At 43.5% G+C, this 27,186-nt stretch overlaps 1 protein-coding gene and 1 long non-coding RNA gene across 2 annotated transcripts in view; both read right to left on the reverse strand.

The window, feature by feature from the left end:
* The window catches only part of LOC122942502 (zinc finger protein 271-like), a 174,635-nt gene that overhangs the window by 44,053 nt on the left and 103,396 nt on the right, over positions 1-27,186 (reverse strand). The gene's annotated exons all lie outside the window — the stretch shown is intronic.
* On the reverse strand, positions 1,053-9,538 carry LOC122942526. Its single transcript, XR_006390577.1, has 3 exons — positions 9,406-9,538; positions 1,244-1,399; positions 1,053-1,111 (listed from the first exon to the last, which is right to left on the reverse strand). It is a non-coding gene; the product is annotated as an uncharacterized LOC122942526 (long non-coding RNA).

The following is a 27,186-nucleotide window of genomic DNA, read 5'->3' on the forward strand; positions in this document are numbered from 1 at the left end:
AGGTCCTTTAATGACAGCAATGAAATGCAGTGGAAAGGCTTTTTTGGGATTAAGTTAATTTTCATGGCAAAGAAGGACTATGCAATTCATCTGATCACTCTTCATAACATTCTGGAGTATATGCAAATTGCTATTATAAAAACTTAAGCAGCAACTTGTACAATTTCCAATGTTTATGTAATTCTCAAAACTTTTGGCCACGACTGTACACTCTTGTTACCATCTAATCAAACATACTACCCTATTGTGCGCTTTCTTGAGCCTTAGGCACATCCACATCTCTAAAGAACCAAAAATTGTTGAGGCACTCTTCTGCAACCACAAGAGGAACCAATCTTAAAAGTCTCCATAGGCAGAAAATTGTGAGAAGAACCCAACAACATGTAATGTCTATGGTCAGCTGTAATCCTGTTATCTCCACCTTTCTTATTATACAAGAATAAAACATATAATACTGGTGGATAAGACAAGACCAAACACAAGATCTTCACAGCCTTCTACAGATGTACAGAGATGGGACATTTAATGAGACCTTATCTCCATCTACCTGATCACCGCGTGGGACATTGTGATGTTCTTCTGAACCATCCGGTGGAAGAAGAGGACTGGGACATCTCTCCGGTGTTCTTGTCTTTTCCTTAACTGTAGGAAACATATCCAGTGACTGAATTAATTCCTTACATACAGATAATGAGAGGACATGTATATTTAGTCATGTCTATTACCTAGAGATGTGAAAGGCCAGTGATCCTTCATCATGAGGTCCTTGTACAGATCTTTGTGATCTTCTAAATACTCCCACTCCTCCATGGAGAAATAGACGGTGACATCCTGACACCTTATAGGAACCTGACAACACAATGATACAGTTATCACTCCTATCCCTTCATAGCATTCCTGTATATTGCCCCAGCATTCCCAGCAGTGTTACCTCTCCAGTTAGCAGCTCAATCATCTTGTTGGCAAGTTCTAGGATCTTCTCTCTATTGATTTCCTCATGTATCAGGGGGTGAGGTGGAGGCCCCATGATTGGGCTCAGGGTTCTTCCCCATCCTTCAGACACAGGGGCCTGACAGCGCTCATTAGAGGTCTTCTTCACTACTGTGTAGTCCTGGTTATGGAAAGACACAGTAATAAATATCACTCCATACATCTCCAGAGTCCCTCACCTCTCCAGTCATGTCCATCTGTTAGTAACATAGATAAGATGATATAATGTGACATCATCAGCAGCATATCTCACCTCTCCAGTAAGACGGAAGAGGATCTCTAGGGTGAGATTTATTATACTCTCTGCCATCTTGTCCCTGTCCCTGCCCCTATCCATTCTTGAAGGGTCAATCAGGAGAAGGGTCTTATATAGAAGATATACACTGAGCTGGTCCTATATTGTAGGAACCTGAATAGAGAGAAGATGAGAAGATGTAAAATCCTACAAAATACGATGTAAAATACAATAACTGGAGATAAGAGGAGACATTGGAAGAGATAAAGTGCAGATGTTGTGTTCTCTCTCTTTGGATAAATTGGAACACGAGTTGAATAGCTTAGTCAAGGCTGTTCCTCCATGTGTGAGGTCAAAGCAATTTCATTGTATGTCACACCTTCCTACAGTGAATTAAAGACGTCATCAGTAATGCCAGAATGAACAGCACATGAACGCTATAGACCATCATAGGCCTCAATGGTCAGGTAATATACATACCGCCATCGGAGCTCCAACCAATACTGTCGCTGCAGTGATGTAAACAGACTGAAGGAGACCACAGGAGCCTCAGTGCTGGAGCAGTGGAGGATTCTACAGGTCTTATGTTATCCGAGTAATTGTAAAACGCGGTGGAATATGTTGGCGATACATGAATAAAGATAATTATTACTTTATAGACAGACATTGGGTTGGCAGATTATGTTTTAACAGCTCCTCACAACCACTCAGATGTAAGAGATTTATTTTTAACAAGCAGCATGATGAAATACAGCGGTCCTTAAGGGGGTTGTCTTACCTAAGTAAGTCTATCAGATAAAATGAACGACTTCCACAAACATTTCCACACCGGTTTCATTTCATCAGATATAAATGGACAAGGTCTGAAACAAACAGTTAAGACAAATGGCAAAGACACAGTTTAACTATTCGAGTACAAACATTGCCAAAAAGTCTTCACTTCATCCAGAGGGGAGAAGAATTATATCAGACCCAATAGATTCCAAATGATAGAAACATAGAATGTGTCGGCAGATAAGAACCATTTGGCCCATCTAGTCTGCCCAATATACTAAGTACTATGGATAGCCCCAGGCCCTATCTTATATGAAGGATGGCCTTATGCCTATCCCATGCATGCTTAAACTCCACTGTATTTGCAGCTACCACTTCTGCAGGAAGGCTATTCCATGCATCCACTACTCTCTCAGTAAAGTAATACTTCCTGATATTACTTTTAAACCTTTGCCCCTCTAATTTAAAACTATGTCCTCTTGTAGCAGTTTTTCTTCTTTTAAATATTCTCTCCTCATTTACCTTGTTGATTCCCTTTATGTATTTAAAAGTTTCTATCATATCCCCTCTGTCTCGTCTTTCTTCCAAGCTATACATGTTAAGGTCCTTTAACCTTTCCTGGTAAGTTTTATCCTGCAATCCATGTACCAGTTTAGTAGCTCTTATCTGAACTCTCTCGAAATTATCAATATCCTTCTGGAGATATGGTCTCCAGTACTGTGCACAATACTCCAAATGAGGTCTCACTAGTGCTCTGTAGAGCAGCATGAGCGCTTCCCTCTGTCTACTGGTAATGCCTCTCCCTATACACCCAAGCATTCTGCTAGCATTTCCTGCTGCTCTGTGACACTGTCTGCCTACCTTTAAGTCTTCTGAAATAATGATCCCTAAATCCCTTTAGTCAGATACTGAGGTTAGGACTGTATCACTGATTTTATATTCTGCTCTTGGGTTTTTACGTCCTAGGTACATTATCTTGCACTTATCAACATTAAATTTTAGTTTTTGACCATTCCTCTAGTTTTCCTAAGTCCTTTTCCATTTGGTGTATCCCTCCAGGAACATCAACCCTGTTACAAATCTTTGTGTCATCAGCAAAAAGACACACCTTACCATCGAGGCCTACTGCAATTTCGCTGATAAAGATATTAAACAATATGGGTCCCAGAACAGATCCCTGAGGTACCCCACTGGTAACAAGACCTTGGTCTGAATATACTCCATTGACTACAACCCTCTGTTGCCTGTCCCTCAGCCACTGCCTAATCCATTCAACAATATGGGAGTCCAAGCCCAAAGACTGCACTTTATTGATAAGCCTTCTATGTGGGACAGTATCAAAAGCCTTACTAAAGTCTAGATAAGCGATGTCTACTGCACCTCCTCCATCTATTATTTTAGTCACCCAATAAAAAAAAAAAAAATCAATAAGATTAGTTTGACATGATCTCCCTGAAGTAAACCCATACTGTTTTTCATCTTTCTTTCCATGGGATTTTAGATGTTCCACAATCCTCTCCTTAAGTATGGTTTCCATTAATTTCCCCACTATTGATGTCAGGCTTACTGGCCTATAGTTGACCGATTCCTCCTTACTACCTTTCTTGTGAATGGGCACAACATTTGCTAATTTCCAATCTTCTGGGACGACTCCTGTTGCCAGTGATTGGTTAAATAAATCTGTTAATGGTTTTGCTAGTTCACCGCTGAGCTCTTTTAATAGCTTTGGGTGTATCCCATCAGGCCCCTGTGACTTATTTGTATTAATTTTAGACAGTTGACTTAGAACCTCTTCCTCTGTAAAGACACATGCATCAAAAGATTCATTAGTCTTGTTTCCTAACTGAGGTCCTTCTAATTCATTTTCCTTTGTAAAAACTGAACAGAAGTATTCATTGAGGCAGTCAGCTAGTTCTTTATCTTCTTCCATATACCTTCCTTCTTTTGTTTTTAATTTGGTAATTCCTTGTTTTAGTTTCCTTTTTTAATTTATGTATCTGAAGAATGCCTTATCGCCTTTTTTCCCTGACTGAGCTAATTTCTCTTCTGCCTGTGCTTTAGAAGCTCTTATAACTTGTTTGGCCTCTCTCTGCCTAATCTTATAAATTTGTCTGTCATCCTCGTTTAGTTTTTTTTATAATTCCTAAATGCTATCTTTTTGTTTTTAATGATTTTGGCCACTTTTGCTGAGTACCACAGTGGTCTCTTCCTTTTTTTTGCTTTTACTGACAAGCCTAATGTAATTTTCTGTTGCCTTCAATAGTGCCACTTTTAAGTAGTCCCATTTCTCCTGGACTCCAATGAAACTGTTCCAGTCTGATAGGGACTCGTATACCACTAATCTAATTTTAGAAAAGTCAGTTTTTCGAAAATCTAAAACTTTTGTTTTATTGTGGTGTGACTCAGTCACTGTACTTCTAGTAAACCACACTGACTGGTGATCACTAGATCCCCAAGCTTTCCCCTACAGTAATATCAGATACCAAATTCCCTTTTGTGAATACTAAATCTAAAATGGCCTCCTTCCGGGTTGGCTCCTCCACTACTTGCTGTAGAGATAATCCCAGTAGGGAATTTAGAATATCTGTACTCCTGGCAGAACTTGCTATTTTGGTTTTCCAGTTTACATCTGGAAGATTGAAGTCTCCCATAATGATAACTTCCCCCTTCAATGTCATTTTAGCTATGTCCTCAACTAGTAGATCATCTAATTCTTTGACTTGGCTAGGTGGTCTATATATCACACCTACATGAGTTACCTTATGATTATCAAGCTGCAAGGCAACCCAAACTGACTCTAAATTGTTCTCGCTAACTTGTATCAAATTAGATTTTATGCTATCTTTCACATACAGGGCCAGCCCTTCCTCCTTCTTGCCTTCTCTGTCTCAGTCATTACTCCCCTTGAACCACGTCTCAGTAACAGCCACTACATCTATTTTCTCAAATGCCATTATAGGCTCAAGTTCATTGATCTTATTCCCTAGACTGCGAGCATTTGTAGACAAGACTCTGAGCTTGTCATTTCTTAACCTTTGTGCTACTGGCCTCTTCTGGCATTGTTCCGGAGAGCAGTTGGACTGCTGGATTATCACTCTTTTGCCCCCCTTTCCTAGTTGAAATGCTTCTTAGCAAATACTTGGAACTGTTTACCAAGGACATTCGTTCCCTTGAGAGAAAGATGCAAACCATCTTTCTTGTACAGTTCTTTTCCATTCCAACAAGAGCTAACATGAGACACAAAGCCAAACCCTTGGTTCAAACACCATTCACCAAGCCATACATTGAATTCCTTAATGCGCATCTTCCTGTCATGCTGAAGGTTATGCACAGGCAAAACTGCAGAGAATGAAACAGTTGATGCAACCTCCAGTATATCCTTTCCAAGTGTGTGAAAAGCTTCTTTCACCTTTGAAACCTCATTGCAAGCCAGATCGTTTGTCCCAAGATGGAAAATAACATCCACTTCCCTTTCCTGCTTTGCTTGCCTAACAATATTAAGGATCCGTCGTCTATCCCTGCTAGCGGTAGCACCAGGGAGACATCTAACAACACCATTCTCCTCAAACTTCACACCTCTTATGATGGAATCGCCCACCAACAGCTGCTTACTATCAATCCTCATCTTCTCCTTTTTGTCTTTGGCTGCAGTCTTACATACTTTAGGCATGGGAGATGATTGTTTCTCACCCACTGTGCTCGAGTCATCCTCCATGTTGCTCTTGCACTCTGAAAGTGCTGCAAATGAATTATGGAGAGCCACAGACTGTGGGACATGCCTTCTATCCACAACTCTCAGTCTACCAGAACCTGCAGTAACCCATCTTCCATATCTAGGGGGCCTCTGTGGCAGTGGCATTGCAATGTTCTCAGCCTGAGTTTATTTAGTGGTTAATTTAAAAATCTCATATTTCAAAAAGCTAATTTCCTGCTGTATTATGGAGAGCTGTCTACAGATCAGACAGTATCCAAACCTCTGAAAAGTGGAACCTGAAATAAAAGCACAACAATTCCTGCACAGAACCAGGTCTGCCATTGTAAAGAGGGGAAAGATTTTAAACAAACAAATCTTATTTGTTTAGATTGTATCCACCTCCAGATTACCTCCTGAGTATCTCCTGAATATCTCCAATGCTCTTGTAGATCAGCTCTTGGTAAAGCAGTCTTGGAAAAGCAGCAAGTCTTGGAAATTGCAGTCCGCAATGCAAGGGCAATGACCTTGGCCCAGCCGCATGGAGACATATTCATATTTAGAATTCACCCCTGCAACAGAGCCATCCATGGTGCCCCCGCAACAGAGCCATCCATGGTGCCCCCGCAACAGAGCCATCCATGGTGCCCCCGCAACAGAGCCATCCATGGTGCCCCCGCAAGAGTGACCCTGTGTCCCTCCGCTTGGTGTGCTAAAAGTAGGGTTTCGACCCTGTTCTTATACAATGTAAAAAACTCCAGCACGAAAAGGAACTTGTGAAATTCAAGTGGTATTTACTGAAAGGCGGATGTACAAATTGCGACATCTCGGCCAACGAGGTCTTTTTCAAACTACAGCAAAACAATAAGATAAACAACACGATAAGTCTGATAGACGGAGCCGGCTGTAGTCACAGGAGTATACATAACTATATATAATAGACCATCGGTGATTACCGGGGCTTTATTACTATATTTCTGCAGGGGATCTGTGTCTCAATATAGTCATGGTCAACTATAGTAGTCAAAAACTAATATTAAATAAAATACAATACAAAATAAAGTATAAAATAAAGATACTATAAAAGTAGGTGTCCCCAGCGGTAGTGGTCTATGCGTCAAGCTAAAGACTATATTAAAGCAATCTGCATAAAAGGTACAGTACAGACCAAAAGTTTGGACACACCTTCTCAGTCAAAGAGTTTTCTTTTTTTTCATGACTATGAAAATTGTAGATTCACACTGAAGGCATCAAAACTATGAATTAACACATGTGGAATTATATACATAACAAAAAAGTGTGAAACAACTGAAAATATGTCATATTCTAGGTTCTCCAAAGTAGCCACCTTTTGCTTTGATTACTGCTTTGTACACTCTTGGCATTCTCTTGATGAGCTTCAAGAGGTAGTCACCTGAAATGGTTTTCACTTCACAGGTGTGCCCTGTCAGGTTTAATAAGTGGGATTTCTTGCCTTATAAATGGGGTTGGGACCATCAGTTGCGTTGTGGAGAAGTCAGGTGGATACACAGCTGATAGTCCTACTGAATAGACTGTTAGAATTTATATTTTGGCAAGAAAAAAGCAGCTAAGTAAAGAAAAACGAGTGGCCATCATTACTTTAAGAAATGAAGGTCAGTTAGTCCGAAAAATTGGGAAAACTTTGAAAGTGTCCCCAAGTGCAGTCACAAAAACCATCAAGTGCTACAAAGAAACTGGCTCACATGTGGACCACTCCAGGAATGGAAGACCAAGAGTCACCTCTGCTGCGGAGGATAAGTTCATCCGAGTCACCAGCCTCAGAAATCGCAGGTTAACAGCAGCTCAGATTAGAGACCAGGTCAATGCCACACAGAGTTGTAGCAGCAGACACATCTCTAGAACAACTGTTAAGAGGAGACTGTGTGAATCAGGCCTTCATGTAGAATATCTGCTAGGAAACCACTGCTAAGGACAGGCAACAAGCAGAAGAGACTTGTTTGGGCTAAAGAACACAAGGATTGGACATTAGACCAGTGGAAATCTGTGCTTTGGTCTGATGAGTCCAAATTTGAGATCTTTGGTTCCAACCACCGTGTCTTTGTGCGATGCAGAAAAGGTGAACGGATGGACTCTACATGCCTGGTTCCCACCGTGAAGCATGGAGGAGGAGGTGTGATGGTGCTTTGCTGGTGACACTGTTGGGGATTTATTCAAAATTGAAGGCATACTGAACCAGCATGGCTACCACAGCATCTTGCAGCGGCATGCTATTCCATCCGGTTTGCGTTTAGTTGGACCATCATTTATTTTTCAACAGGACAATGACCCCAAACACACCTCCAGGCTGTGTAAGGGCTATTTGACCATTAGGAGAGTGATGGGATGCTGCGCCAGATGACCTGGCCTCCACAGTCACCGGACCTGAACCCAATCGAGATGGTTTGGGGTGAGCTGGGCCGCAGAGTGAAGGCAAAAGGGCCAACAAGTGCTAAGCATCTCTGGGAACTCCTTCAAGACTGTTGGAAGACCATTTCAGGTGACTACCTCTTGAAGCTCATCAAGAGAATGCCAAGAGTGTGCAAAGCAGTAATCAAAGCAAAAGGTGGCTACTTTGAAGAACCTAGAATATGACATTTTCAGTTCTTTCACACTTTTTTGTTATGTATATAATTCCACATGTGTTAATTCATAGTTTTGATGCCTTCAGTGTGAATCTACAATTTTCATAGTCATGAAAATAAAGAAAACTCTTTGAATGAGAAGGTGTGTCCAAACTTTTGGTCTGTACTGTATATATAACTACATGAAAAAATAAAAATGTGCACAGTAAACAGAGATGGATGTTTCTGATCAGCACTCAGCAGGTGCAGGACGCACTCACACACACAGATGTGCGTGCAAAAATCTACACTGACACTACCTAACTAAAATAGATTTCTATCTAACACTAAAAGTACTTTTTACACCAAAAAAATTAATAAAAAAATGGAGCACAAAAGCGACCAGTAAAACAAAAAATGGTACTTATTGGTGCTCAGGGCTGCAGAACGCACGCAAGCGGATTAAAAAAATAACACTAGCAGTCACCGGCTAGAATGTGACCTCCCCTGACCCTCCCCGCAGCTTACATGTGATTCCGGTGCTGCGATGTGCCGTCATCACTGATCGGCCAATCACAGCGCACGGAGCTGCAGGGGAGGCGAAATAGCCGATGTTGCACTTACCCAACATGTCTGCCTGTCAGTAAGAGCAGCCATCGCACTCCAGTCCCCCAGCGATTTTCCCCCAGAGCCCGGCAGACCTCACGCTGTACATGTACGTCGCGGGTCCTCTACGGGTTAAATATACCCTAGCAAAGCCAGGTCCTTCAGCTAGTATACATATAAAATGCAATGTTATAACTTCGGGAATTAATAATTAAAAAAAATATTAAAAAAAAGAAAGAAACTCGGGTTCGGTTCCAAGTAATATCTTTGGCTCATCGGAGCCAATACATTCTAATACTATACCGAGCGCTCGCTCCATACAGCTAACAGACACCTGCCGGCCCCATTCACTGTAATACATGCTGAGAAACGGCCGGGGCGAAAACCACTGCACACAGCAGGATTTGTCCGGACACTTCTTGGCATATTTGCCGGATCGCCGCTGGTCGCCATTATAGTGAATGGGGCCGGACAGCAAAGCTTGAATGCAGAGAGACATGTGTGGATATGGTGAGTGTTTCACTTACCTGGGGTCGGACGTGTCCTCCTCCTCTGACAACCCTTCACCATGGAGCGTTCTGTGACTGCACTTCTTCCAGAGTCTACAGGAGTCAGGCTCCAGGCTGTGCTGTAGGAGGAAGTAAAGGACCTGTGATGATGTCATGACCATGTGATCAAATGTAGGAGGAGTCAGGCTCCAGGCTGTGCTGTAGGAGGAAGTAAAGGACCTGTGATGATGTCATGACCATGTGACCAAATGTGGGCGGAGTCATTCTCCAGGTTGTGTTCTAAGAGGAAGTAAAGGACCCCTGGTGATGTCATGACCATGTGATCATGTGTGGGAGGAGTCAGGCTCCAGGCTGTGTTGTAGGAGGAAGTAAAGGACCTGTGATGATGTCATGACCATGTGTGGGAGGAGTCATGGAGATCACATGACCAGGTTTATCTGCTCTGTGTATGCAGGGCTCTGCTGTTTGTAATTCCAGGGTGTATGTAGCAGTGCTGTAGAGCTGTAATGTTTATGTAGCTGAGCTGTATGTGTCTAATGTTTAAAGGGGTTGTCCGGATACAGAGCTGAACCCAGACATGTCCCTATGTTCACCTAGGCAGCCCCCCTGACATGAGCATCGGAGCATTTCATTCTCCAATGATCTCCCGTGTCCTGTGCTGTATCGCGCAGGGCAAGGGCTCTTTGTTTATAATAACACTGGTAGGCGGAAGCTTCCACCCAGACGTGTTCCAGTAACGGACAATTGTTACAGACGCGGCGATACCAAATATGTCTATTTTTTATTTATTGTTTTACATTTTACACAATACGCATTTTTTTTAAAAAAATAATCGTTTTGGTTTAAAATTTTTCTGGCTATGGTCTTGTGTGGGGGTTAATTTTTTGTGATGAGGTGATGTCTTTATTGCTACCATTTTGAGGTACATGCGTTTTTTTTTGGTGGAGATTTGGTGGACTTTCCCGAGGATAACACCAGGTCGTTACCTGTTAAGGGAGGTCTGGCACACAAAGAAGCTGGCCCAGACCGATCAGGGGGTACTGGTGCAAGGCACCAGAGGTACAGGCGTAGTGCACAGGCTGATTTATAACCAGGTGAAACAGTGCAGGACCAAAGACTGAGGCAGAAATGTAGTCACACAATCAAAGGTCAGAGCACATGGTTCAGGTACTGGTCAGGCAGTCCGGGTCAGAAACAAGCGAGCCAAAGCAGAACAGGAAAGGGTCAGACACTTAGCGAAATCCAGAAGGCAGACAAGGGTCTGGAGTACAGGAACGCTGGACGTAAGTATGCAGACTTTCGCAGGACACCAGGACCTATGATTTGCACAGGCAACTAGGAAGAGGGCAAGACCAGTAAAATAGGTGCAGGAGGAATGGGATTGGCCAGGGGACCAGAACTAATTACATGTGCTGGCTCTTTAAATTTACCGAAGTGAGATGCGTCACCCTTTAACGCGTGCTCACAGGAAGCAGGCTGGGAGAAGACAGCGGTGAAAGCGGGCAGGGAGAACAGTGTGTGCCCAGACAGAGAGTCAGAGGGCGTGGCAGTGAGATGGGGAATGCCAGCTACCGCTATTATAGTGCCCTACACCTTGTGCCCCCTCTTCTTGGGTTCAAAATGAGACTTGGGGCATGGATGTTCTTCTCTAGTTCCCTAGATCTCTCCTCAGGATCAAAACCTTTCCGTAGGTAGTAGGTCTTTTTACCACACTTCTTGATATCCAAGATGATTTTTACCCTGAAATACATTGTCAGAATCTCCAGTGACAGGAGTTGGAATAGATGGAACAGCAAAAAAGCTTTTTAGAACTACTGGTTTTAGCAAGGACACATGGAAGGAGTTGGGAATCTGCAGACCGAGAGGCAGACGCAGCTTATTGGTGACCTAATTTATCTTCTTCCACACTTCAAAGGGTCCCAGGAACCTAGGGGGGAATTTGAAACTAGGGACACTTAGGCCTCTTGCACACGATCGTATTTATTTTGCGGTCCGCAAAAGACAGATCCGCAAAAATTACGGATGACGTCTGTCACGGCCTTTGGTATGCGCCGTGACATGGTTGCCGTGCATGCTGCTGCCAGCAACAACGTGTTGTGGTTACAGCATGTAGGTGCCTTTCTCCTTGGGTCTTCCCTGTCTGGTGCCAGAGGGGTTATTTATCTAGCTGGTGGGGATCAAGGTGTGTCCTGGGTGTGGCCACGAGGTTTATTTTACCTGTGGCTTCCAGGCTGGAGTATGTGTACTCCATCCTTGTTTGGTTTTGGAGCTCTGCTCCTTTCCTTGTGGAACCTGCCCAGTCTTTGAGGGCCACCTTGTTGGACATAAATTGACTTCCTTTTGTATACTCCTTGTACCCTACCTCACTTTGTATGTTTGGTGTGGGTTTGCGTTCAAGGTGTGTTGTACGTCTTGTTGTATTTACATGTCTGGTCTGTTGGTGTTGTTTGTATGCTAGACATTTCCCCATGTTTCATCCGGAAGGGGGCTTCATGGTTTCCCGGAGGGGTGAACAAATAGTCAAGTCAGTGAGCGGCTATCATCCCGTTGCAGCGGCAGGTAAGTGTCTTGTTTCACTGACCTGTTATCCAGGTGGGATTCAGGTCTCTGGGTTTTTACCTGCTTATTCTGTTTAGGGCTCGCTGTCCTGTCTCTCTTACTATTGTGGTGTTGTTCTAGGGGTCAGGTGGACCCACTATAGAATATGACATTAAGAGTTTATTTAAAAAGAAGAACTGGGAACTCTCCGATACTGAAACCAACACTTAATTTAATATTCAAACCAATATATGGGTGTATATGAATACATAAAACCACAAAAGCAGTCAATGGTAAAATCAAAACATTAAATAAATCAGAGCTCCTACTAGACACCAGTCGGAATGTGTATAGTAGCACAACACAACGCAACTCTGATTCCCAGCATAAAATGGTAAGGTGCACCTAGTTTGCTGTAGCCTATATTGGCTTAGTGTAACCAATAGAAACAATGTCTATTTCTTTGTATGAGACTTTGTATGAGTCACTCGCTCCTATTCCAATATTGAGTCCCTTGTAGTACAGTCATTAAAATCTGAGTTAATAGTAAAAGTCCATTCACTCCAAACAGAAGCACATATATAAGAGACCGTGCTTATCACTTCTCCACTATGAATATCATCAACAGCGGAGTCCCGCTGAAGCAAAGTTGACAGTGCTTTAACAGTAGATTTTCTCTTGCCAGCATAAATTTAAGAACATTCTTACCATATGTAATTGTCTGTGCCCGGATGTCGCTCTAGACGTTGGTCATATACTGAAAAAAAACAATTTCTTACGTGCTATTCCCGTCTGACCTCCCACGCTGGTGGCTTGTGTGCACGTGGACCTTAGGTTTGGATAGAGGTCTTTATTGCAGCTTTGTTTAGGCCACCTTTCACGGTGCAGACCGTACTCGAATAGGCAATTCAACAAAACATATGGCTCCATCACAATTTATCAATGGTCATTTGGCGGATTTAACCAGACGCCTTTCGTGGCAAGAATGGCACCTTTCTCAGTGGTTACCAGTCCCCCCTAGAACACCCCGCCTATATAGGGGTTACGATAACATACAAAATCTGGTCTGGATCATTTTTGTGGTTACTGGATGATAGTACCAGTCTTGTATAGTCACTAGGTTAATATATCAAATCTATAATCCATAAATGATCCCAAGGTACTAATAAATATACGTTCACATTTTTAGCTCTTTTGTGGAATGTTATAGAAAAACAGTAAAAGAACATTAAAAGGTTAAAAGCAGGGTCAAAGCAATGTTTTTTCAATATTAGTCCTTTAAAATAGGGATTATGTAATATTGTTACGATTAAATCTGTTGTAACTTTCTACTTTGAATGAAGCTCAAATAGAATTTTTGGAAGAGGAGTTGTCTCTCTCTGAGCTGAAGGAGGCTCTGGGGTCTATCTCGGGGAGCTCATCGCCAGGACTGGATGGCCTTCCATATGAAGTTTATCGTAAGTATGGTGAGACGCTCCTCTCCCAGTTACTTGAGGTGTTTTCCCAAGCGATACAGGGAGGGGGTTTACCATGCTCCATGATGGAGGCTCTTATTGTTTTAATTCCGAAAAAGGATAAAGACCCGGCAGAATTGAGCTCCTATAGACCAATTTCCTTATTAAATACCGATGTTAAGCTATTATCAAAAATTTTGGCTAGGAGGCTCTCGCGGGTTATATCCACTATTATTCACTCAGATCAAAATGGTTTTATGCCAAAAAGGGGCACCCATCATAAGGGCCCTTTCACACCTGCGTTATAGTCTTCCGGCATAGAGTTCCGTCGTCGGGGCTCTATGCCGGAAGAATACTGATCAGGATTTTCCTAATGCATTCTGAATGGACAGTCCGTCCTTCAGGATGCATCAGGATGTCTTCAGTTCCGTAACGGAACGTTTTTTGGCCGCAGCAAATAGCGCAGCATGCTGCGCTTTTTGCTCCGGCCAAAAATCCGGAACACTTGCCGCAAGGCCGGATCCGGAATGAATGCCCATTGAAAGGCATTGATCCGGATCCGGCCTTAAGCTAAACGTCGTTTTGGCGCATTGCCGGATGCGACGTTTAGCTTTTTCTCAATGGTTACCATGGCTGCCGGGACGCTAAAGTCCTGGCAGCCATGGTAAAATGTAGTGGGGAGCGGGGAGCAGCATACTTACCATCCGTGCGGCTCCCGGGGCGCTCCAGAGTGACGTCAGGGCGCCCCAGGCGCATGGATGACGTGATCGCATGGATCACATGATCCATGCGCATGGGGCGCTCTGACGTCATTCTGGAGCGCCCCGGGAGCCGCACGGATGGTAAGTATGCTGCTCCCCCGCTCCCCACTACTACTATGGCACCCAGGACTTTAATAGCGTCCTGGGTGCCAGAGTAACACTGAAAGCATTTTGAAGACGGATCCGTCTTCAAATGCTTTCAGTACACTTGCGTTTTTCCGGATCCGGCGTGTAATTCCGGCAAGTGGAGTACACGCCGGATCCGGACAACGCAAGTGTGAAAGAGGCCTAACCTACATAGGCTATTTATGAATATTCAGTCCCCGGGGAGCGGCGCCCGCTCCATCCTGTCGTTGGATGCTACTAAAGCCTTCGACAGGGTGGAGTGGACCTTTCTCTGGGAGGTGATGAAAAAAATGGGCTTTGGCCCAAGATTCTTGGCGATGGTACAGCTCCTATATAACTCCCCAGCTGCTAGGATAAGGATCAATGATATGATAACAGAGAGCTTTACATTAGGAAGAGGTACCCGGCAGGGCTGTCCTCTCTCCCCCCTGCTATTCAATATTTATATTGAACCCTTAGCGGCTAGTATTAGGCAGGATTCGAGGGTGGCTGGTTTTGGCATAATGGGGAATTATGATCGAGTATCACTTTATGCAGACGACATTTTGATTTTTATGCATCAAACAGACACTACTCTTCCTCGTATAATGGACCTGGTTGGTCTCTTTTCCGGTCCTTCCGGTCTGGAGATCAACTGGGAGAAGACCGTCCTTCTCCCTATAGACGAACTGCGGGGCGAACGGTATAACCAGCTAACGATCTCAGATTCAATAAAGTACCTGGGGATAACAGTTTCTGCCAAACCACAGGAATATCTACAACTCAATCTGCTTCCTCTGTTGATAAAGCTGAGGGCTAAAATTAAGATATGGCAAAAAAATCCTGTCAGCGAGAGCGGACAGAATTTCATTAATAAAAATGGTAGTGCTGCCCCAGGTTCTTTATATCTTGCGCAATTCGCCTATATGGATTGTAGATAAGTACTTCAGATTGATAGAGCGGGTGCTTAATGATCTAATATGGGGGAGGAAGCGTGTGAGATTGAAGGTACTCTATTTTTCTATGCCCTATAATCGGGGAGGCCTTAACCTCCCCTATTTTAGGGGCTATTTTGTGGCCTCTCAACTCTGCTTGTTTAATGAGTGGGAAAATAGCCAGTTCTGCAGTAAGGTGGTGAAAGATTCAGGCTTTGCAGATTTTTTTACAGTACTTGAGTCTGACTATTTATCAAATGCACTAAATGGGTATACACTTTTCTGCAGAATGGCTACAAAGTCTTGGCGAAATATAAGGAACTGGTGTGGAGCTGGGGCATCACTTATTTGCACTCCATTATGGCATAATCCAAAGCTTTTGAACTTAAATGACCTGAGTTGCAGCCAGTATTGGAGGACCAAGAATGTTCAGTACCTGCATCAAGTGGTCATTGGTGGACACATTTTGCCCCTTGCGGAATTAAAGCAAGGGGCAAATTTAGGTGAGGTGGCTTGGTATGCATATTTTCAACTAAGGTCAGCACTTTCTAGCACTGCGAATCGCTATCTTCTTACTATAGATACTCCTGAATTTTTACATGATTTAATTTGCAAGAAAATTGTCACGAGAATTAAAGTATCTCACTGTTTTAGACACTTAATGAAAAAGTTTTTTTCGGATGTTTTTTCACCAGGACAGAGAGCCTGGTCATCTTTGCTTTCAGAGACGGGCTCTCCAAACTGGGAGAATATAGGGGAAAGTTTAAAATTGGTTTCGCATAATTTTAACCACACTGTTGTACAATTTAATATTCTGCACAAAATATATCTGACACCTATATGGTTATATAGGAGAGGACTTAGAACCTCCTCTGACTGCCCACGCTGTGGTGAATCCGAGGCAGATCATTTACATCTGTTCTGGGACTGCCCAAAGGTGAGCAGGTACTGGAGATCGGTTCAAACCAATCTGGCTCGTAAACTCAATATTGTTGTTCCTTTTACTCCCAGGATATGGGTTCTGGGAGACTTATCGTAGGTCAATTACCAACCTACAAACGGTCGACTGTTGATTAAGGTGATGTTTCTGGCTAGGATTCTCATCTCTAGAGCATGGTTTTGCTCCTCCGCTCCAGACTGTAATAATTGGCTGGGTTTACGAGAAGATCTTGTACAAACAACGAGGATCCTACTTAAAGTGGAATAAACTGTGGAAAGACTGGGACACGATTAACTAATTAGGATTTTTATTTTTTATTATATTTTTTTGGTCTGCAAGGTGGGGGGGGAGGGGGGATGGTGGGGGGGCTTTGGGGAAGATCCAATTAGTCCGGCTTCTTTTAGTACGCAATGTATTAGTGCAGAACGTGAAGTCATAATGGAGCATTGAAGTATCTCTAGAAATGTTGGGGGTTGGCAGGACCCCCCGGCATCAGATATCGGTTAATTTTTGACCTATCTAAAATATTGAGTAATACTCGGGTGAGGGTTCAGGGCTCGGGATCTTGGGGGGTTCGGGCATCGGGTGCGACCCGGGATGTGGCTTTTCCTGTTAGGCATGAGTTTCAACTACGGGCAGTGATCTGACACAGGTGTGGTTTGGGTCCCACCAGCTGTCTTTTCTTAATGAACTGGAGTCGGTGTTGGGCTCTGCTCTCTTAATGAGACAGTGCTGGTTGGCTCTGTTTTTCTCCTTAATTGCCGGAGATTGCTGAGCGACATTTGACTCGAGTCCTCTTTCCACGAGATACCGTGGTAAACCCATGCGAGTTATGCTTAAACAGGGCATCATCATTTAACCTAACTATACGGGGATGAGGCAGTTAATCCTGTGAGTGGGCTTTATACCACTGTGATAGAAGACTGCTGGACCCCCCTCTGTTTTCCTTCGGTTCTACGGAAGTGTGCGATCAAAGATCGCTGTGAGCCCGCCTCGCACGGTGTATGTGAGCACCAGAGGATTCGCCACACGGGTGTTGATCCTGTCGGTGGTGCCTACTTATGTTTGAGGGAGGCCGTATGAGGTGCGTGTTCGCTGCTTGGCGGGCCGCGGGCCTCTGTTCCCTCCCCGTATAGAGATAATAATATTAAATAAGATGTCTTTCTCTATCTGCATTGTTAAAGCTCTTGATGCCGGGTGGGTCCTGCTTTCTTCCCAGGTAGTGAGACCTCTATTTGATTTAGTTAATATGCATATAATTATGGGTACCTGCATGAAATTATATTTAACCATGGTTAAAAAACTAGAACTGACGGACTTTTGGATTTTATAGTACTGTAAATGGAATATTGGTATGTATTTTTTGTATGATAATTAAAAAATAAAAGTTTATAATAAAAAAAAAGTAAAAAAAAATAAATAAATAAAAATCTGTTGTAACCACAAGAAGGATAACGTTAATCATTTTGTTGCTATCTTATTATGGGTTATCCGATCGTTGATTTGCATGCTGTACATGTGCTGGGAGATTAGCAGCGGAGAAACAGTAAAAGAACAAAAAAACAGGGTCAAAGCAATCTTGTAGATTAAAACCACGACGTACAGTTCCACACTCATAATTGTACTTTCCATTAGTGTCAAAAAAACGCATCGGGACCAATGCGGTACCGGTGCGATTTTGCATATAAAAGTTCTAGAGAAAGATCAATTTCAGCATAACTCCTTTAATATAGGGATTATGTAATATTGTTGCGATTAAATCTGTTGCAACCACAAGAATGATAACGTAAATCATTCTGTTGCTATCTTATCATGGGTTGTTATCAGATCGCTGATTTGCATGCTGTACATATGGTGGGAGATTACCAGCGGAGAATTTGGTGGGAGCCCCTTATCAAGGGAAACCTGACACTGTGGGTAGAGCTGATTTGGAAGTTTCAGTGTTGTTGGCTTGGACAGTACTGCACACTGGGGGTGGTGCAGATAACAGTTTCAGTACATAGTTGCTGGTGCGATCGTCTATCTCCTCTGGTGGTAAGCAGACTGAATCAAGGCCTTGGCTCAGTGCTTGCTCAAGTAGTCTTACTTTTGCTAATGCGATTTCCTCTTCCATCTCTGATTCAAGGATCTTTATACGAGCCTCTGCTTCTGCCTTCTTGGCTTTTGCTTCTGCCCTTTTGGCTTCTGCCTCCGCTTCTGCCCTCTTGGCCGCCACCGTCTGTGCTTCTGCCCTCGCAAGGACTTTTTTTCGGTGAAGGAACGCCTCACTTTGGATTGCTCTGCCTTTATGCGGGCCTCTAGTAATCTGTCACTCAGGGCGGAGGTTCTAGAGCATGATGATCTGTAGGACCGCGAGGAATGTTTGGATGAATGCGATCTGTGTGATCTAGTTTCTTGCAAATGAGAGATGCGGAGTTCCACTTTATCTTTAGCATCTAGCACCATGGCGTCTCTTTGTCTGTCTATTGATTCTGCCTTGCACAATTTGTGTCAAATGCTTGGAGAAGCCAGATATATGACATCTATTGATTCGCCGCTGTCCAGTCTAGAACTTGCCTCCTCATAGAAACTTATTAAATTAGTTTGACATGACCGATCCCTCATGAAGCCATGCTGCTGTGGCGTTATTTGCTTATTTTTTCATTGACTTACTCCAAGATAGCATCTCTTAGAAAACTTTCAAACAGTTTACCCACGACAGATATTAAACTTACCGGCCTATAGTTTCTGGGCTCTGTTTTTGGACCCTTTTTGAATATTGGCACTACATTTGCTATGCGTCAATCCTGTGGAACACTCCTTGTCAGTATAAAGTCCATAAATATCAGAAATAAGGGTCTGGCTATGACATTACTTAATTATCTTTGGATACGGGTGTGTATGCCATCTGGTCCTGGCGATTTGTCTATTTTAATCTTTTTAAGATGCCGCTGTACTTCTATCTGGGTCACAAAGGGCACTTAAAGGGACACGGACAGGCCCAATAACCATAATTAGCTGTACATATGTATCCACAGGTCTTCTAATATGCATTAAAAACATATAAGTATCCCCCCTGTCCACATTATGAATACAGTAAACTCACGTTTTATAACCTGAAGTAATCGCTTTTCTTTCTGCCCAAGGGGTGGGGTTTCAGCTCCACTTGCGCCCAGCCAGCATCAGCCCAACCGCCGTTTTGAAGCGCCGCCCAGCTCATCAATATTCACTTCGCTGGGCGGCTTCTGCTGTCCCTGACCTTCCGAGATTCGGCGCATGCCCAATAGAAAGCTATGGGTGCTGGGCGCATGCGCAGAAGCTGAAAGCGAGTCTGATGCCCATAGCTTTCTTTTGGGCATGCGCCGGATCTCGGAAGGTCGGGGACAGCAGAAGCCGCCCAGCGAAGTGAATATTGATGAGCTGGGCGGCGCTTCAAAACGGCGGTTGGGCTTATGCTGGTGGGCGCAAGTGGAGCTGAAACCTTGGGCAGAAAGAAAAGCGATTACTTCAGGTTATAACATATTACATATTCTATTTTTCTCCAGTTTTTCAGTGCTTCCTCGCTACCCTCCCTTTTTTAGTGATTTAAATGCTTTCTTTTTTTCATTTGTTTTCTTTACTGTTCTATTTATCCACATTGGTTTCTTCTTGTTCCTTAACCTTTTATTCCCATAAGGTATGTACCTCTCACACTTAGATTTTAGGATGCTTTTAAAAATATTCAATTTTGTGGCTGTATTTTTATTTTTGAGGACTTTGTCCCAGTTAGTTAGGCATATGGCCTTTCTTAGTTGGCTAAATTTCGCTTTTTTTTTTAAGTTTGGTATTTTTATTCCTCCCTGAAGAAACACTCGTTTGAATGATAATTGAAAGGTTATTACTTTATGGTCACTATTTCCCAGGTGTCCCCCAACCCCCCACCTTTTGGTTTTCTTTATGAGATCTAAAAGTTTTAGTTTCCAAGTCTATATCTGAAAGCAGAGACGGGGAGGGGAGAGGAGGCAGCGCCAAATGTGTAGTACAGTAATAAATGATTATAATATTACCGAATAAATGCGCTTACCGGAGAGTGTTGTGAAGAGTCACAACACCTTCAAAAGCCTTGCTGGTAAGTAAACCCAACCAACATCCGGGAGGTGCCTTGCTGCAGCCTTGGTTCCATGCTAAATGCGGAGGCAATATAAAGTGAGTGAAAAGAAAGAAAAAAACTGGAACTGCTTTTTCTTTTGCGGCGCTGCTAGGCTGGATACATCAGGCAGGTGGTGCAGTAAAAGGTAATACTTTATTTGTCGACGCGTTTCGAGGGCTTTGGGCCCTCTTCTTTAGAGATGTCCCGAACTATTCGCTGGCAAACATTGCTTGTTCGCGTTGCCGCGGCGGGCGAACATATGCAATGTTTGGTCCGCCCCCTATTTGTCATCATTGAGCAAACTTTGACCCTTTACATCACAGTCAGCAGACACATTCCAGCCAATCAGCAGCAGACCCTCCCTCCCAGACCCTCCCACATCCTGGACAGCAGCCATTTTAGATCCATTCGGAAGCTGCAGTGTTAGTGAGAGGAGGGACAGTGCTGCTGCTGCTGATTTAATAGGGAAATCGATAGCTAGGCCAGTGTATTCAGTGTCCACTACAGTCCTAAAAGAATCATCTGATCTCTGCTGTAAGGACAGCGTCCCGACAGCACCCCAAAAAGCCCCTTTTAGGGCTAGTACATCAGTCTGCTTTTTTTTTTTTATCCTCTGTAATCTAATTGCAGTTGCCTGCCAGCGTGTGTGTCAGGCTCACATCGTATACTGTGCCCACTTGCCCAGTGCCACCACTCATATCTAGTGTCACAGTAGCTTGCGTTTAAAAAAATAAATATTTTTTTACTGTAATATAATAGCAGTTACTTTTCTGCAAGCGTGTGTGTTAGGCCTACAGCGTCTGCTCTGCAAACTACTACCAGTGCCACTTATAATTCTGGTGTCACACACAGTAGCTTGCATTTAAAAAAGATAACCCAGATTTTGACTGTAATATAATAGCAGTTACTTTTCTGCAAGCATGTGTGTTAGGCCTACAGCGTCTGCTCTGCCAACTTCTGCCAGTGCCACTCATTTCTGGCACAGTAGCTTGCATTTAACCCCCCCCCCCCCCACAATTTTGACTGTAATATAATAGGAGTTAATTTTTATGCAAGCATGTGTGTTAGGCCTACACCGTCTACTCTGCCAACTACTGCCAGTGCCACTCATATATCTGGTGTCACACACAGTAGCTTGCAGTTAGAAAAAAAATAAAAAAAAACACAATTTTGACTGTAATATAATAGGAGTTAATTTTTATGCAAGCGTGTGTGTTAGGCCTACAGGGTCTGCTCTGCCAACTTCTGCCAGTGCCACTCATATATCTGGTGTCACACACAGTAGCTTGCAGTTAGAAAAAAAAACAAAAAAAAAATTTTGGACTGTAATATAATAGCAGTTACTTTTCTGCAAGCGTGTGTGTTAGGCAGTGTAGCTTCTGTGTCATGCGTCTCACATATTCCAGGCCGCAACTACACTCGATTGGGTTTGTTTTGCTGGCAGCTACAGATGCCGGTCCAAGCGATGCCTATGCTGGAAACAATTACCCATAATCAAAGTACATTCATGTCAAACCATAACAAAACATCCTTCCCCATCAAACAACATATGACATGTTAGTCCTCTTATGTCATATACCTAATCGAGTGTAGTTGCGGTCTGCAATATGTGGGGCGCACGACACAGGAGCTACACTGCCGAATAATAAAAAATAATGTTTCCAAACCACACCCTCGTATTTATTAGAGGGTGTCATGAGTATTTTCATCCCATGTTTTAAGGAATTAAAAAGGTTCTCTGGGATTTTGTTAATAATGGCCTATCCTAAGGGTAAGTCATCAGTATGAGATCATTGGCGTTCCAAATCCCAGCACCCCCATAGTCAGCTGTATGAGGAGGCCATAGCGCTCTGTGAGCACTAAGGTCTTATGAGGAGGGTGTGGTGCTCACCAGAACTCTAGTGAGCATGCTGGTTTCCTAAAACAGCTGGTCGGCAGGGGGGCTGAGAGATGGATCCCCGCTGATCTCACATTGATGACCCATCCTGAGGAGTCATCAATATGAAAATCCTGGAAAACCTATTTAACCACTTAAGGACCACAGGTTTATACCCCCCTAGTGACCAGGCCCTTTTTTTTACAAATCGTCACTCCACAACTTTAACGGTTTATTGCTCGTTCATGCAACTTACCACCCAAATGAATTTTACCCCTTTTCTTCTCACTAATAGAGCTTTCATTTGGTGGTATTTCATTGCTGCTGACATTTTAACTTTTTTTGTTATTAATCGAAATTGACCAAAATTGACCTTCAGTTGTAAATTTTTTTAAATAAAACTAATTTTTTTTTTCTCAAAATTTATTGTTCTACATGTCTTTGATTAAAAAAAAATGCGCAAAAGTTATAGCGTTTACAAACTATGGTACAAAAATGTGAATTTCCGCATTTTGAAGCAGCTCTGACTTTCTGAGCACCTGTCATGTTTCTTGAGGTGCTCAGGGGTGTCTTTTTACATATACCCATGCTGGATTAGAGAAATATCTCTCTAAAAGACAACTTTTCAATTTTTTTTTTATACAAAGTTGTCATTTGACAGAGATATTTATCTCACCCAGCATGGGTAGATGTAAAAAGACACCCCAAAACACATTGCCCTACTTCTCCTGAGTACGACGATACCACATGTGTGACACTTTTTTGCAGCCTAGGTGGGCAAAGGGGCCCAAATTCTAAAGAGCACCTTTAGGATTTCACAGGGCATTTTTTACACATTTGGATTTCAAACTACTTCTCACGCATTAGGGCCTCTAAAATGCCAGGGCAGTATAAATACCCCACAAGTGACCCCATTTTGGAAAGAAGATTTTTTTTATTCCGTTCAGCCTCTGGACTGAAAGAAAAAATGAATGGCACAGATTTCTTCATTCGCATCGATCAATGTGGATGAAAAAATCTCTGCCAAAAAAGGAGGGGAAAGGCATCTGACAGGACATAGGAGCTCCGCCCAACATCCAAACCCACTCAGCTCGTATGCCCTGGCAAACCCGATTTCTCCATTCACATCAATCGATGTGGATAAATAAATCATTGCCGGAATTTTTATTTTTTTTAATAAAAAATGTTTGCCAAAGCATATGAACACCGCCCCTCAGCAAATAAGCCTCGGCAAACTTATCTTTTTTACTGCAGAGGAGAAATCTCGTCTTGCAGCGCTGCATACACCGACTTTTGTGTAATCTGACAGCAGCGCAATGCAATGCTGCAGCTGCTTGATCGCTTGGTCCACCTAGAAGGTAAAAAAAAAAAAAAGAAAAAAACAGGCCGCAACGCAATAAATTTATTAACATTAACTTTATATAACATTTGAACAGAACATTAACTTTTTTGCTTACCTGTGATTTTTTTTATTTATTTTTTACCTCTCCTTCCCCATGGGACAATGTGCAAAGCGCAAATCGCCCAGAGAAGTGGCAAAGTACATTATGCACTTTGTCCCAGGTGAAAGGAGAGGTTTGTGGCAGCTCTGTGTGAAAGGGCCCTAAGACCCCTGTGTGCCTGTCCTGTGTCACGCAATCCGTATACTAATAGTGTACCTGTGTGTGGAACTTGCGGAAACACTCCCCTATGCATAGGGCAGGCTGGTCAGGACAGTCAGGACAAAAAAAGGTGGTGTCACGCCTTATTCCACCCCTGCTACAGACACGACATCTTTTTCTTGGGGAACGTTGAGTTGGGGTACCAGGATAGACAGACGGGAAGTGTCTGCCATGTAGCCGGCTCACTACATCAGGGACTTGGGGCAGGATTTCCAAAATAATCTCTTCCTGGAATTTTAGGAAGGATCCTGTTCTCCCAGCCTTACTGTAGAGAACAAAACTATTATATACAGCCAATTGAATTAAATATACAGACACCTTCTTATACCAGCTTCTGGTGCGTCGGCAAACTAAATAGGGAGCCAACATCTGGTCATTGAAGTCCACCCCTCCCATGTGAAGGTTATAGTCGTGGACAGAGAGGGGTTTCACAATGACTCCAGTTGCCCTTTCAATTTGGACAGTCGTGTCTGCGTGAATGGTGGACAGAAGGTAAACTTCCCTCTTGTCCCTCCACTTCACCGCGAGCAGTTCTTGGTCACACAAGGCAGCCCTCTCCCCCCGTGCAAGTCGGGTACTAACGAGCCGTTGGGGGAAGCCCCGGCGACTAGGTCGCGCGGTGCCACAGCATTGAATTCAGACTAGATATAAGTGCCAAAAGAGGGCCACGCTTGAGTAAAAATTGTCCACGTATAAGTGGTACCCCTTGTGGAATAAGGGTGACACCAAGTCCCAGACAATCTTGCCACTGCTCCCCAGCTAGCGGTTAGAGTGCCACTGCTGGCTACAGGTTCATATTCTGAACCACTGGATTCAGCGGGTGAGGCGTCCCCATCGCTTTCATCCATCACGGCCAGAATCCTGTAAGCCTCTTCAGCGGAATACCCCTTGTTTGACATTTTGGGTTCACTAAATTTAGGGAGTATTCCTCAGACTACCCAGGAAAAAGAGCAAACCTGCCTAGTAAAAAGGAGTGCTTGCGAAGTAAAGCTGCGATCGCTAATAAAGATCCAAAAAGCTCAAAAGTGATCTTTATAGCGGCGCAGTGATTTTACTGTGTTTGTGCAGTGATCAGAAAAAATTAATTCTGTCACTGCAGTGGGGAGGACTGAACGCAAGTGTGCGCACTAGATCAGGCCTGATCGGGCGAACACTGCGTTTTTTGTAGAGCCTAAGGTGACCCTAATGTACTCATATAGATCTGAATGCGATCAGTCTTGATCACTTACAGATACTATACAGTACTAGTGCTGATTAGTGACAGTGATGACGCTAATCAGCGACTAATCAGTGACTGCGGTGGGCTGGGCGCTAACTACCTGGCGGTGATGAGGGACCCTTACAGGGGGGTGATCAATGACAGGGGGTGGACAAGGGGGTGATCAGGGGGTCTAATATGGGTGATCAGGTGCTAAATAAGGGGTTAATAAATTACAGGGTAATGTGTAATGTGTAGTGTGGTTATTTGGTGCTACTTACAGAGCTGCCTGTGTCCTCTGGTGGTCAATCCAAGCAAAAGGGACCACCAGAGGAGCAGGTATATCAGACGCCATTTTCAAAATAGCGTCTGACATACCTCTTTGATTGGTCATTTCAAAAATCCACAGCCTGCCAGCCAATGATCGCGGCCGGCAGGCTGCAGATGAACTTGTGAACTGCGCGATCCTGTGAGCGCGTATTCACAGGAAATCTCGGCTCACGCGAGATGACGCCGATCGGCATCAGTGTGACCTGGCAGCGCCACCACAATCATGCCTCGGCGTTAGCGAGACAGGAGGTGGTTAATGCAAAGCAGATGAAAACATTTAAAATTATTTCACAAACGTTTTAAAGACAGTTTTTATTTTGTACAAAACGTGCTCCGGATTAAAAACAAAAAACAAAACCTAGGAGCCATTGGCTCCGAAACTAAGATATGTAGGGGCCAAATAAAATTTATAATCACCAAATTTAAATACTCGTATATCTACCTCTGAGTAGTTACCCCACAATAACGGGCCCCTGCCTGCCATGGTAGACGACTATGTGCACAAAATAAGCAATCACCTACAGAATATATCAAGTGGCAGTGTCCAAAACAATCTAAGGGAACAGAAGAAGACTATTCCCCCCCCCCCCCCCAGCCCCTCAAAAATGTATTGTCATTACTTCTAGAAGTATTGTCAGGTGTAAGACATCCAATTAAAAACCAGATAAACCAAATAAAACTAAACAATCCAGAGCTGGTGGGCATACAATAAAAAATAATCAAGGAATCACCCACCTGTAAATTCATTTGAGATAAGTGAACCACATGACATCTACAAATATAGCGGTGGCAGGGATCCCACTTGGATTTATCTACAGGTACAGTGTGGTCAGGGTGTACAGATTTAGATGATATTCCTTTAGGAGGACGAGTAATAGCTTAAGTAATTAGGCAATCCTAGCATGGGTCACTTTTGGGGAGAACTTGCACATTACCAAGGAAATATGCTCAATAATACCAGACCTGACGGTTTCCTGACAAGCCCATATTTGATGTAATGCCCATTTCTTTTTAATGTTACAAATACTTATAGGGGTAGAACATACCGGGGCTGGAATAGGTAAATTGTTTTCCTTTTTCTAGCAGAAGAACCCGGCTTCGCACAGGGATATTTAATTTAATGTTTTGGTGTGTCTCCACTGCCCCTCACTCCTTAACACTGACCCCCCCTCCCCCACAGTGCCCTGCCTCCTTACAATGGGACATCTACAGAAGCCCGTCCCCTTAACTTTGAGCTTCACAGAACCTCACTCCTTTAACACTGACCTTCTCAGGGGCACTCCCCATTAACGGTGACCTATACAGCACCCCTCCCCTTTAACAGTGACCTCCACAGTGTCTGCCCCTTTAAGTGACCTCCCTGGTGCCCATCCCTTTAACAGTGACCTCCACAGGGCCCTACCCCTTAAAGGCTATGGCTACACGAGGACATGTGTTGTGCGACATTGTGTCTCAGAAATTTTTATAATGATGGGCTATAGTGTCGCACTGCGACATGCGACATTTTGCAACTGTGACACGACAGTCGCAAATAAATCCATCCAAGATGGATGCATGTAGCAGTGTAGTTGTGCCTTATGTGTCGTGCAACTTAGGTTGGCTGGGTTGTTATGAAAACCTGGAGTAAAGCTGTGTGTGTGGAGAGTAAGGGCCTGCGAGCTTCTATTGGCTGATAAGAGACATGAGACCGTGTGTATGGCAGTTGGGATATGAAGAGAAATACTTGCAGGCTTGTATTGGCTAATGCAGGTCATTTTTGGGGAATATTTCAGAAACTGTACTGTCCTAGAGAGCTGAGACCCCACAAGATATTTTTTCCAGGTAGCAAGGGATGTGTATACCAAGTTTCCTTGAAATCGATGGTTGAGTGAGGCCGGACGGAACGAACAGTTC

This window comes from Bufo gargarizans, chromosome 6, assembly GCF_014858855.1.
Source record: "Bufo gargarizans isolate SCDJY-AF-19 chromosome 6, ASM1485885v1, whole genome shotgun sequence".
Lineage (NCBI taxonomy): Eukaryota > Metazoa > Chordata > Amphibia > Anura > Bufonidae > Bufo > Bufo gargarizans.